The sequence below is a fragment of the Coregonus clupeaformis genome, unplaced genomic scaffold (assembly GCF_020615455.1).
Source record: "Coregonus clupeaformis isolate EN_2021a unplaced genomic scaffold, ASM2061545v1 scaf0764, whole genome shotgun sequence".
Classification (NCBI taxonomy): Eukaryota; Metazoa; Chordata; class Actinopteri; order Salmoniformes; family Salmonidae; genus Coregonus; species Coregonus clupeaformis.
In genome coordinates, this window is record NW_025534219.1 from 48,901 (window position 1) to 59,653 (window position 10,753).

The following is a 10,753-nucleotide window of genomic DNA, read 5'->3' on the forward strand; positions in this document are numbered from 1 at the left end:
ACAAGTTCGTAGTGCCAAGTGTAAGGCGTTTGGTTCCGTACAGACACCGAGGCACCCATTATTCAGAATCTGTTGGGGAAAAAACAGCCTTACACCAGTCTTACACCGTATAATTTTAAATGTAATGTGTTAATTTATCTACTGGACCTTTTCTCAAGTTATCATACTAGCGTAGAATATGAGGTAACACTTTAAACTACACTTTAAAATACACTAAATGCTTATAATATGTCATCCTTACAAATATGTACATATTCTGTAAACTTATTACTATTCCTACTTATTAATTGTTTATTCATTCTTAATTTCTTATCAATAAAAGTGTATTTATTAAAGTTCTTAATTTACAGTGTTTATCAATGGGATAGTTTTGAACTTGCAAAGTACAACAATTCTCTTATAGGAAACATGAACTATCTAAAGTTGTGTAGCTCACCGCAGTCTCCAGAAGCATAATTTCTGGGGCATAAACATGCAGGTCAAGCATAAAGTAGCAATAAATGTTTTCTTGTAAATTCTGTTTTTAGAGAAGTATGATGTATAATATTGATATACAGTATATCTAATAGCATGACATTTAATATTGTTAATAATTGTTAGCATTTTAACAAACATGACATGTATGTGTATGTATAGGCCTACTTGATAACTTGTGGTGAAGTCAGCATTAGTGGGACATCATGTGTAGTGGGACATTTGTGTTTGAGGGTGCTATGGTTATTTTGCGAACCAATCACAACAAATGTTATTGGGTTGTTGCTGCATGTGTTCTGTGCATGAAAAAATGGTTTTGGTTAGTGTGACATCACTTTAGTGTATGTGGTCAGGTTTCTTAGATCGGGTGACCCGTTGAAAATCATTTTTTTAAACGCCATACTATGATACCTTGCGCTAGAATGATAAGGCAGCCATTCTGTCAGTTATAATTTAACAATCTAGCTTTTGGTGTTAAAATGAATAGTTATTGATAGTGCTTTGAAATATAATAACCATTCATGTAAACAGCTTATATATTTTATGAAAATTAGATTTATATTACTGTCCCATATTACTGCACATAAACCGCATAGGATGACAGTGGAAGGAATCAAAAGGAATTAACAAGGGGAGTGAAGGAAAGAAAGGAAGGACAATTAAAAAATTGACATTCACTTTAATAATTATATTTTAGGCTAAACTGATTATGGCAGTAGGCAGATTATGCAATAGTCATGTAGGCCTAAACACCTTACTCTGTTTATCTTAATCAGTGTAAAGGTCAAAATCATGTAAGCATAAAACACCTGGTTTTCTGAGTAATTTCTTTCGAATTATTAGGACATGTAAACTAGTGATGCGTGGGTTGACTCATAACCCGTGGTTGGGTTTACATTACTTAAATATTGTGTGGTTGAAGGGCGGGTTGAATAAAGACAAAACAATAGGCTAGCTTAAACATCCATGAATGTATAATTGTTGTGCAATTTATATCTAGGCTATCTATAGGCTGCATTTAGGTTTTTCTTATTAATTAACACTGATATGTTACGAATTACAATTCATATTATATGTTACGAATTTGAAAAAAGGAAGGCTACACTATGTTAAGAATTTGAAAAATGTACAATATGTTACGAATTTGCTCAAATGTATGTATGTTACGAATTCTAGCTAGGTGGTTAGGTGGCTAACATTAGCTAGCTGGCTAACGTTAGCTCGGCTAGGGGTTAGGGTTAGGGTTAAGTTTAGCAGTTAGGTTGAAGGGTTAAGGTTAGGGTTAGGGAAAGGTTAGCTAAGAGGGTTAGGGTTAGCTAACATACTAAGTAGTTGTGAAGTAGCTAAAAAGTAGTAAGGAGGCTAGTTGTAAAGTTGCTAATTAGCTAAAATTGACCGTGATGAAATTCGAACTCGCAACCTTTGGGTTGCAAGACAACTTTCGTTTTTGCCTTAAGTAACCATCTGTTTTATGTAATCATCCCAAACATAACAAACCATACTAATTTCAGTGTCCCGGATTTACTTTGACTATATTACATATAATCTGTGAGACCAGGCTGCCTGTAGAGGTGCTACCTTTATCAGCTTCGTAAAAACTGATAGTATTTCAACCACATAAAAATATGCCTCCAAGCCGAAATCTTATCAGAGCCATGTAGGGTGGTTTTCACAGCTTTTTGTTTCCTTACAACCTTTTCAAACTGATGTCATTTGGACATTTTTTTTTTGTGGAGTTATTGCATTTTCTCCCAGGTCCTTAAACGTCATTTGCTCCGCGAAAGAAGCAGCGATGATAGATAACTTTACCTATGTCAGCTAGATTGAAGCATTCATTCTATTGATTTATGACATTATTCTGGGGCAACATATAATGACAGAAGAGAAGCTGCATGCATGTAATTATAGACAAGCTGACTAACAAATAGCCTACCAAAAAATCGGCAATTATAAATAGAAACATATCAAAATTACCTGTCAAAAATCGTTTCGCCATCTCTGACTATAGCCTACAGGCGTTTCGTATTTTAGCGAGTTAGGGTCGGTTGAGGGCCTCAGATTGTCACTTTATCACATATAGCCAGGCGGGTATGGATATCTTATTAGCAATTGCGGACGGGTGCAGCTGAGTAAACAGCTCAACCGCGCCCCACTAATGTAAACACATGAATCGGCTTTCCAGCAGTGTATTTAATCTGCGCATGGGCTAGCACCAGCCGAGCGAGCCTCCCTCTTTAGTGCAGGTGCAGTGAGTTCGGAACAACTGAAGTAGTTTTCACATACAAAATGTATATGTCCGAATTCAGAATGAAATATGCTTCCCATAAATAACATGTTTTCTGTGGGAGAACGCTTTATTTTGATTGGCGATTTTCTGCATTTATCTGAGTGCCATCAGTTAGCCTGATTTCAGATGTATCCATGTAAACAGGATTATTAGGAAAATAGTTGTTATTGTAAAGCATGTAAACGTTGTAATCGAACTATTATATTAATCTGACTATCCACAATAATCCCATTGTTGTGTGCATGTAACCTTACGCTACTCACTGACATTTACACTGAACAAAAATATAAATGCAACATGCAACAATTTCAAAGATTTTTCTGAGTTACCTTGCGCTTAGGCCCTAATTTAGATATGCATCTGTTGGTCACAGATACCTTTAAAAAAAAGTAGGGGCCTGAATCAAAAAACCAGTCAGTATCTGGTGTGACCACCATTTGCCACATGCAATTAGACACATCTCCTTCGCATAGAGTTGATCAGGCTGTTGATTGTGCCCTGTGAAATGTTGTCCCACTCTTCAGTGGCTGTGCGAAGTTGCTGGATATTGGTGGGAACTGGAACACGCTGTTGTACACGTCTATCCAGAGCATCCCAAACATACTCAATGGGTGACATGTCTGGTGAGTATGCAGCCCATGGAAGAACTGGGACATTTTCAGCTTCCAGGAATTTTGTACAGATCCTTGTGACATGGGGCCGTACATTATCATGCTGAAACATGAGGTAATGGCGGCGGATGAATGGCACGACAATGGGCCTCAGGATCTCGTCACAGTATCTCTGTACATTCAAATTACCATAGATAAAATGCAATTGTGTTTGTTGTCCGTAGCTTATGCCTGCCCATACCATAACCCTACCGCCACCATGGGGCACTCTGTTCACAACGTTGACATCAGCAAACCGCTTGCCCACATGACACCATACATGTGGTCTGCGGTTGTGAGGCCGGTTGGACGTAATGCCAAATTCTCTAAAACGACGGTTGGAGGCTGCTTATGGTAGAGAAATTAACATTAAATTCTCTGCCAACAGCTCTGGTGGACATTCCTGCAGTAAGCATGCCAATTGCACAGGTCCTCACTATGGAATTGTGTTGTGTGACAAAACTGCACATTTTAGAGTGGCCTTTTATTGTACCCAGCACAAGCTGTGTAATGATCATGCTGTTTAATCAACTTCTTGATATGCCACACCTGTCAGGTGGATGGGTTATCTTGGCAAAGGAGAAATGCTAACTAACAGGGTTGTAAACAAATTTGAGAGAAATAAGCTTTTTGTGCATATGGAACATTTCTGTGATTTTTTTACTTCAGCTCATGAAACATCGGACCAACACTTTACATGTTGCGTTTATATTTTTGTTCAGTATAAGAAAAGGAGGAAAGAAAGGATGCTCAATTTATGAAACGGGCATTTGGAGAATAATATAGTTGTTTCAGGGTCAAGTAAAAGCTGTACAGACTCCTTTAGTTAGATTTTCACCCAGACCTTGGAATGTCCCCAAAAACATTTCCAAATAGCATGGAGATGGTTTTGTAGAAGGTCATTGACACAAAATGGTACAAACAGAGAGTGTGTTATCTACAAGCTTCTACAAAGTTACAAGTGCCAGGTGAAGTGGGACGCTAATGTATTTCTAATGAGAAAATAGTGTCCCACTTCATCAACTTAAGTGTCCCACTACAACTTAAAGCCACGCTTTAACAAAAGTATGGGTCTGATGTTGTTTTAGGGGTAGTACATAATACATTATCAACTTGTTTCATCATAAAAATGTTGATATTAATTAATTAAATAAACATCACTTGAGTAGGGGTAGATTTTGATTGTGTACATAACCATCTACCAAAAAGTGTCCCACTCATGCATATACAGTGAGGGGAAAAAAGTGTTTGATCCCCTGCTGATTTTGTACGTTTGCCCACTGACAAAGACATGATCAGTCTATCATTTTAATGGTAGGTTTATTTGAACAGTGAGAGACAGAATAACAACAACAAAAATCCAGAAAAACGCATGTCAAAAATGTTATAAATTGATTTGCATTTTAATGAGGGAAATAAGTATTTGACCCCTCTGCAAAACATGACTTAGTACTTGGTGGCAAAACCCTTGTTGGCAATCACAGTGGTCAGACGTTTCTTGTAGTTGGCCACCAGGTTTGCACACATCTCAGGAGGGATTTTGTCCCACTCCTCTTTGCAGATCTTCTCCAAGTCATTAAGGTTTCGAGGCTGTTTGGCAACTCGAACCTTCAGCTCCCTCCACAGATTTTCTATGGGATTAAGGTCTGGAGACTGGCTAGGCCACTCCAGGACCTTAATATGCTTCTTCTTGAGCCACTCCTTTGTTGCCTTGGCCGTGTGTTTTGGGTCATTGTCATGCTGGAATACCCATCCACGACCCATTTCCAATGCCCTGGCTGAGGGAAGGAGGTTCTCACCCAAGATTTGACAGTACATGGCCCCGTCCATCGTCCCTTTGATGCGGTGAAGTTGTCCTGTCCCCTTAGCAGAAAAACACCCCCAAAGCATAATGTTTCCACCTCCATGTTTGACGGTGGGGATGGTGTTCTTGGGGTCATAGGCAGCATTCCTCCTCCTCCAAACACGGCGAGTTGAGTTGATGCCAAAGAGCTCGATTTTGGTCTCATCTGACCACAACAATTTCACCCAGTTCTCCTCTGAATCATTCAGATGTTCATTGGCAAACTTCAGACGGGCCTGTATATGTGCTTTCTTGAGCAGGGGGACCTTGCGGGCGCTGCAGGATTTCAGTCCTTCACGGCGTTGTGTTACCAATTGTTTTCTTGGTGACTATGGTCCCAGCTGCCTTGAGATCATTGACAAGATCCTCCCGTGTAGTTCTGGGCTGATTCCTCACCGTTCTCATGATCATTGCAACTCCAAGAGGTGAGCTCTTGCATGGAGCCCCAGGCCGAGGGAGATTGACAGTTATTTTGTGTTTCTTCCATTTGCGAATAATCGCACCAACTGTTGTCATCTTCTCACCAAGCTGCTTGGCGATGGTCTTGTAGCCCATTCTAGCCTTGTGTAGGTCTACAATCTTGTCCCTGACATCCTTGGAGAGCTCTTTGGTCTTGGCCATGGTGGAGAGTTTGGAATCTGATTGATTGATTGCTTCTGTGGACAGCTGTCTTTTATACAGGTAACAAACTGAGATTAGGAGCACTCCCTTTAAGAGTGTGCTCCTAATCTCAGCTCGTTACCTGTATAAAAGACACCTGGGAGCCAGAAATCTTTCTGATTGAGAGGGGGTCAAATACTTATTTCCCTCATTAAAATGCAAATCAATTTATAACATTTTTTACATGCGTTTTTCTGGAGTGTTTTGTTATTATTCTGTCTCTCACTGTTCAAATAAACCTACCATTAAAATTATAGACTGATCGTTTCTTTGTCAGTGGGCAAATGTTCAAAATCAGCAGGGGATCAAATACTTTTTGGTGAAATAGAAGCAATTATTGGTACCATGATTGTGTAAGTTGGGCGGTCGGCCTTCAACTTAAAATCATCAATGTGAGGGGGCAGTCATTCTCCCCTGACCTTAACCATAACCATAACCCTTACCTAACCTTACCTATTTTACATTTCAACATCAATGTGGTATGGACGTCCCAAGGGACCACCTGGGCAGTGGGCAAGGTAGAGTTAGATGCTGACAGACCTGGTGCCAGAACGAATCAGTTGGATGGCATTTGATTTCCATGGACGGGCCCGTTTTAATTTATTCAGGGAGGTGCCAACAGCCATTATTATTGATATGTAAAAATACAATTTAACAACGGGTGCGGTTGGAATTCGAATTGCCATTGTCTTTCATGCTTTCATGCTTTAGAACAGCCCACTGCGTTTCTCTGTCATGCTTTTGAATGCATCATGATCTCCTCTTAGAGGGAGTTGATTAACAGAAAAAAATGCAATCATGTCAACAAAAGAGCCCAGGTAATATCGATGACGAACAAGCTGATCCATGTTAACCAGTGTGGATATTTTCTGCATTAGGCATTTCTCTTTCCCTCCACATAGCCTTACATGTTGTGTTTTTTCGAGGTGGCATGTTTGTTCAGTCCTTTATCTGTCTTTAATGCATGCTTCCAATCACAGAACCCTTTAATGGTAAAGGTTGAATCTGATGACGCAGACGTGCTGGACCGGAATTTTCGGCAGGGGAAACAAAAGAACACGTCACCTTGTACTGAATACTCTTGCCAATCTCCATTATGGTACCATGTATTAGCAAAAGGCTGCTTCTTCCCTGAATACAATCTTACTGGAAACGTATCTAATGTCACCTGATTGGGCTTCTCAACCCCAAGGTTAACTGAGGCTGCTCCTCTGGATGTGGGTGGTTCTGGCCCTTTTGCTTTAGCATGGCTAGAAGCTGCTGCTGAGCTGGGTGGCGGCAAGGAGGCTGGTGGTGTGACTGGGAGGGGGACTCTGCTATCTTCACCGTTGACAGAGACTAGGCTAGCCGAACTCTGTGGGCTAGCCACATTGCAATGATCGCCAGCAACTGTAGCAGTGGTTTCAACGAGTAGAGTTTCAGCAGGCCTTGTTGCAGCAGATTATGCATTCTTTTAAAACCAATTTCTAATATCCATTTTGAAGGTAGCCAGGCCTACTGATCACTGAGGCACACTGTTGTGTTTAACAAACGCTCCACCCACTACTAATTCGAAATGGCGGTAAAGAGACGTGACATCATGATGCATGTGATAGGTGTCAGTCATAATTACTTGAGCCTTATTTAATTTAATTTAACAATACAATAATTTCTTTAGGTAATTTAACTTTAAATGGCTGTCGTGGAAATTACCACCAGGGACACCTGAGGTCAATATTAAATGAATAATTTTTTATTATCAGCAAGCTGGAGAGGTTCCAACAAACTTAATGCACCATAGTACACGTCGGTCGGGAGCTCTACTGGGGCAGTCCCGTTAGTTCTCTTATATACTGCTTACACAGACAAGTTATATTTTTCATTTCATCACTAATTCATCATTAACGTTTGGTTCATGCATGTGACCGACCAATACCTCACGAGGCATCTTCTCTCCAAGCTGAGACCTTGAAACTGAGATACCCCTTTCGGTCCTCAAAGCAATGTCCTGGGCGTACTGCCAAATTGCTTAAATTGATAGTGAGGATTCCTCCCAGGCACGATGAATCAGTCACTTCAGTCGAATTGGTTATTTGAAAAGCACAAAAATAAAATGTTCCTTCACATAGCCTAAATATCATACAGTTTCCTTCAACCATGTATTTTATTTGGAGGGGCCAGGAGGTATGGTAGGGCGGGCCAGGCCCCCTAAGGCCCGCCCATAATGCCGGCCCTGGATGCTGATTGCAAGTATGTAGCCTACACATAACCTGCATGAATTAAACAACTATATAAACATGGTGACACAAACATCCGAACAGCAATAGCCTGTCATTTTCATCCATCACGTCACGTTTTGTATTACTTTAGGCTATCCTCCATATTTCCGACAATCACATAACGTGTCAGGCCAAGTAAACAGTCTTGGGTTCAATCCCAAATCACCCCCTTCCCCTCTGCCCTCCATTTGCACATTCATGTTCGCCTCTGCCATATGCACAAGTGTCCGGTAGCTGAGGGAGTGAAAATGATGTGTAGGGGGCTAATTTGAGCCTCCGATAGCCACTTCGACCGAGTCCGCAACGCTGCCGGCTTCAGAGAAAAGTGGTAGTTAGTTTTGAGTTTAAGAAATTTCACACAAAATAATGGAGAGGCATGCTAATTATGAGTCACCTGTATTTGTTTGTGTCTGATTTTGAGCCTTGACACAAGTAACATTTTTAATACCTCCCAAATGAAATGTTTAACTGTTACTGAGGTTTATATCTTGTAGAATGACAGAGGGAATTTTCTCATTTGAATGTTATGCTCGTTTTATCATTTAAATGTGTAACTGGAACATGAACTGCATCATTCAAGTCACGAGTGTGTCCCGAAGTTGATGGGTTTATTTGATCCCCTCGTCAGTAACACGTGACAATAGAGGGCCCTCCGAGCAGGTTGGTAGTGGCGGGGGGCTGGTTTGGGATTCATCAATTGGGTGTGTTCCATTGGGTGTGTTCGAGCAGGAAAGGCATCAGCATGCTTCAGTTCGGCTGGCGCCTAGCTGAACTCGGTTGCGCCTATGCGAACCTCCCTTAAAAGACCTTCACTTGAAAAACAAGAAAAAAACGGCAATAGTACGGCAATAGTACTGTTTTGTCCATTTTGATACGCCGTAGCCACATTACACTTCCTCAATATAGTTAGAATTAATCTAAGATAATCTGTCATTAATTTTGACGTTTTTGCCAAGGAGATTTCAATTTTACATCTAACTAAGACGTTTGGTGCAGTATTTCTCATAGAAATGACAACAAATACTTTTCTGAAGAATCCCTACTGTTGACCAATCACCGACGAAGGGGCGTAGACTTCGGCTTGCCTCAAGAAAATATGTTGTGCTCCTTGAACAGCCGAAAAAATCCTTACCAGTCCAAAACGAACAAAAACATCATAATATATGCACAAACTCTTCCGAACTGTTTAGTCTGGGAGGCAGTCGGACACTGTAGTGGTTTTCCAACAGCAAGGCTCAGATCAACATGGCAGTGTCAACATAGCAGCTATTGTTTATAAAGGTTTGGTATAAATAAACTTCTATACCCCCATATCACATAATTAATTGGTTAGAGAGAGGTCTCATATAATTTTCGTATCCCCTGTAGCTCTAGAATCGTGGTAAAGTTGGTTCCTGTTTCAGTCACATCTTTGGTTACGTTCGAGTGGGTCAAGCAAAATCACCCTAATGATTGGTTGACAACTAGTGCCTCCCACTAGCCAGGCGATGGCTGCATGATGCAGTTGGTGAGAAGCAGCTATAGCAACTTGAAGGCGACTTCATCAAAAATTGCATGACCTTTGATCACATGGTTTTTGTAAAGTTCATGTAATCGATATGTTGGCGCAAGTCGGACAATTTTTATCCCCATAATGCAACATACTTTGAAAGACAAAATGTATCCGCTCGAACGCGCCCATTGCTAATAGTCTTGCAAATTAAATCAGTTTATTGTCAATAGTTTCAAATGCAGATAATATTTTAGAGAATGCACAAATGTATTAACATTTGGATTGAGTAAATATAAAATCATCCATAAACCAATAGTAAAGAAATCAAGAACATGATAAACACTGCCAATGAGACCATGATTTGATTGTGAAAGCACTGATAATAAGAATAAAAGGTTACCATGATCATTACACAAAAACTGAAAGTAGGTTATATAATTCAATACTAAGACACTAAAAAGGTGAAATATTATGACATCAGTAAATATTATGACATTGAGAAATGAAATTTGACACCCAGTATAGTATACAGTACTGAATGAAACAAAATGAAAAGTCAATTTAATGCTTACTGTAAAGAACCTACTGTTCATTTAGCAAGCTTATCTCATGCAACTTGTACATAGGTTACTGTATCTATTTTGAAAAGCCATAGGCTACCTAATGAATAATCAATTGTAAGCAAAAACAACAAAGTAAAAATGTTGAATTGTCATTCACCTAAGGTTCAACAATAAATGATTCACAGTATGATTATACTGAATTAATGATATTCATATGCTGAATATAAAAGTATGATTTTAGCCCTTTACCAACATTTCCCCAAGGGAGGTTTTGTTATTGGATGGCTGTACGGATGTCGTTATACTCTGGGGTGTTCTGGTCCAGGTACTTTTTGTCTGCCACCCAGGACTTCAGCCTCTTCAGCTGATTCTGGTCGATGATCCCCTCTTTACTGTGGTGATTCAGCATCTGATTGAAGCCAGCTTGGTAGTATAACACTGTTCCTTCAGGAGACATAAGAATGGATTCCGGGGTAAGTTGATTGGTGTTTCCTAGAATAAAAACATAAACAAATTAAGGGTTAAT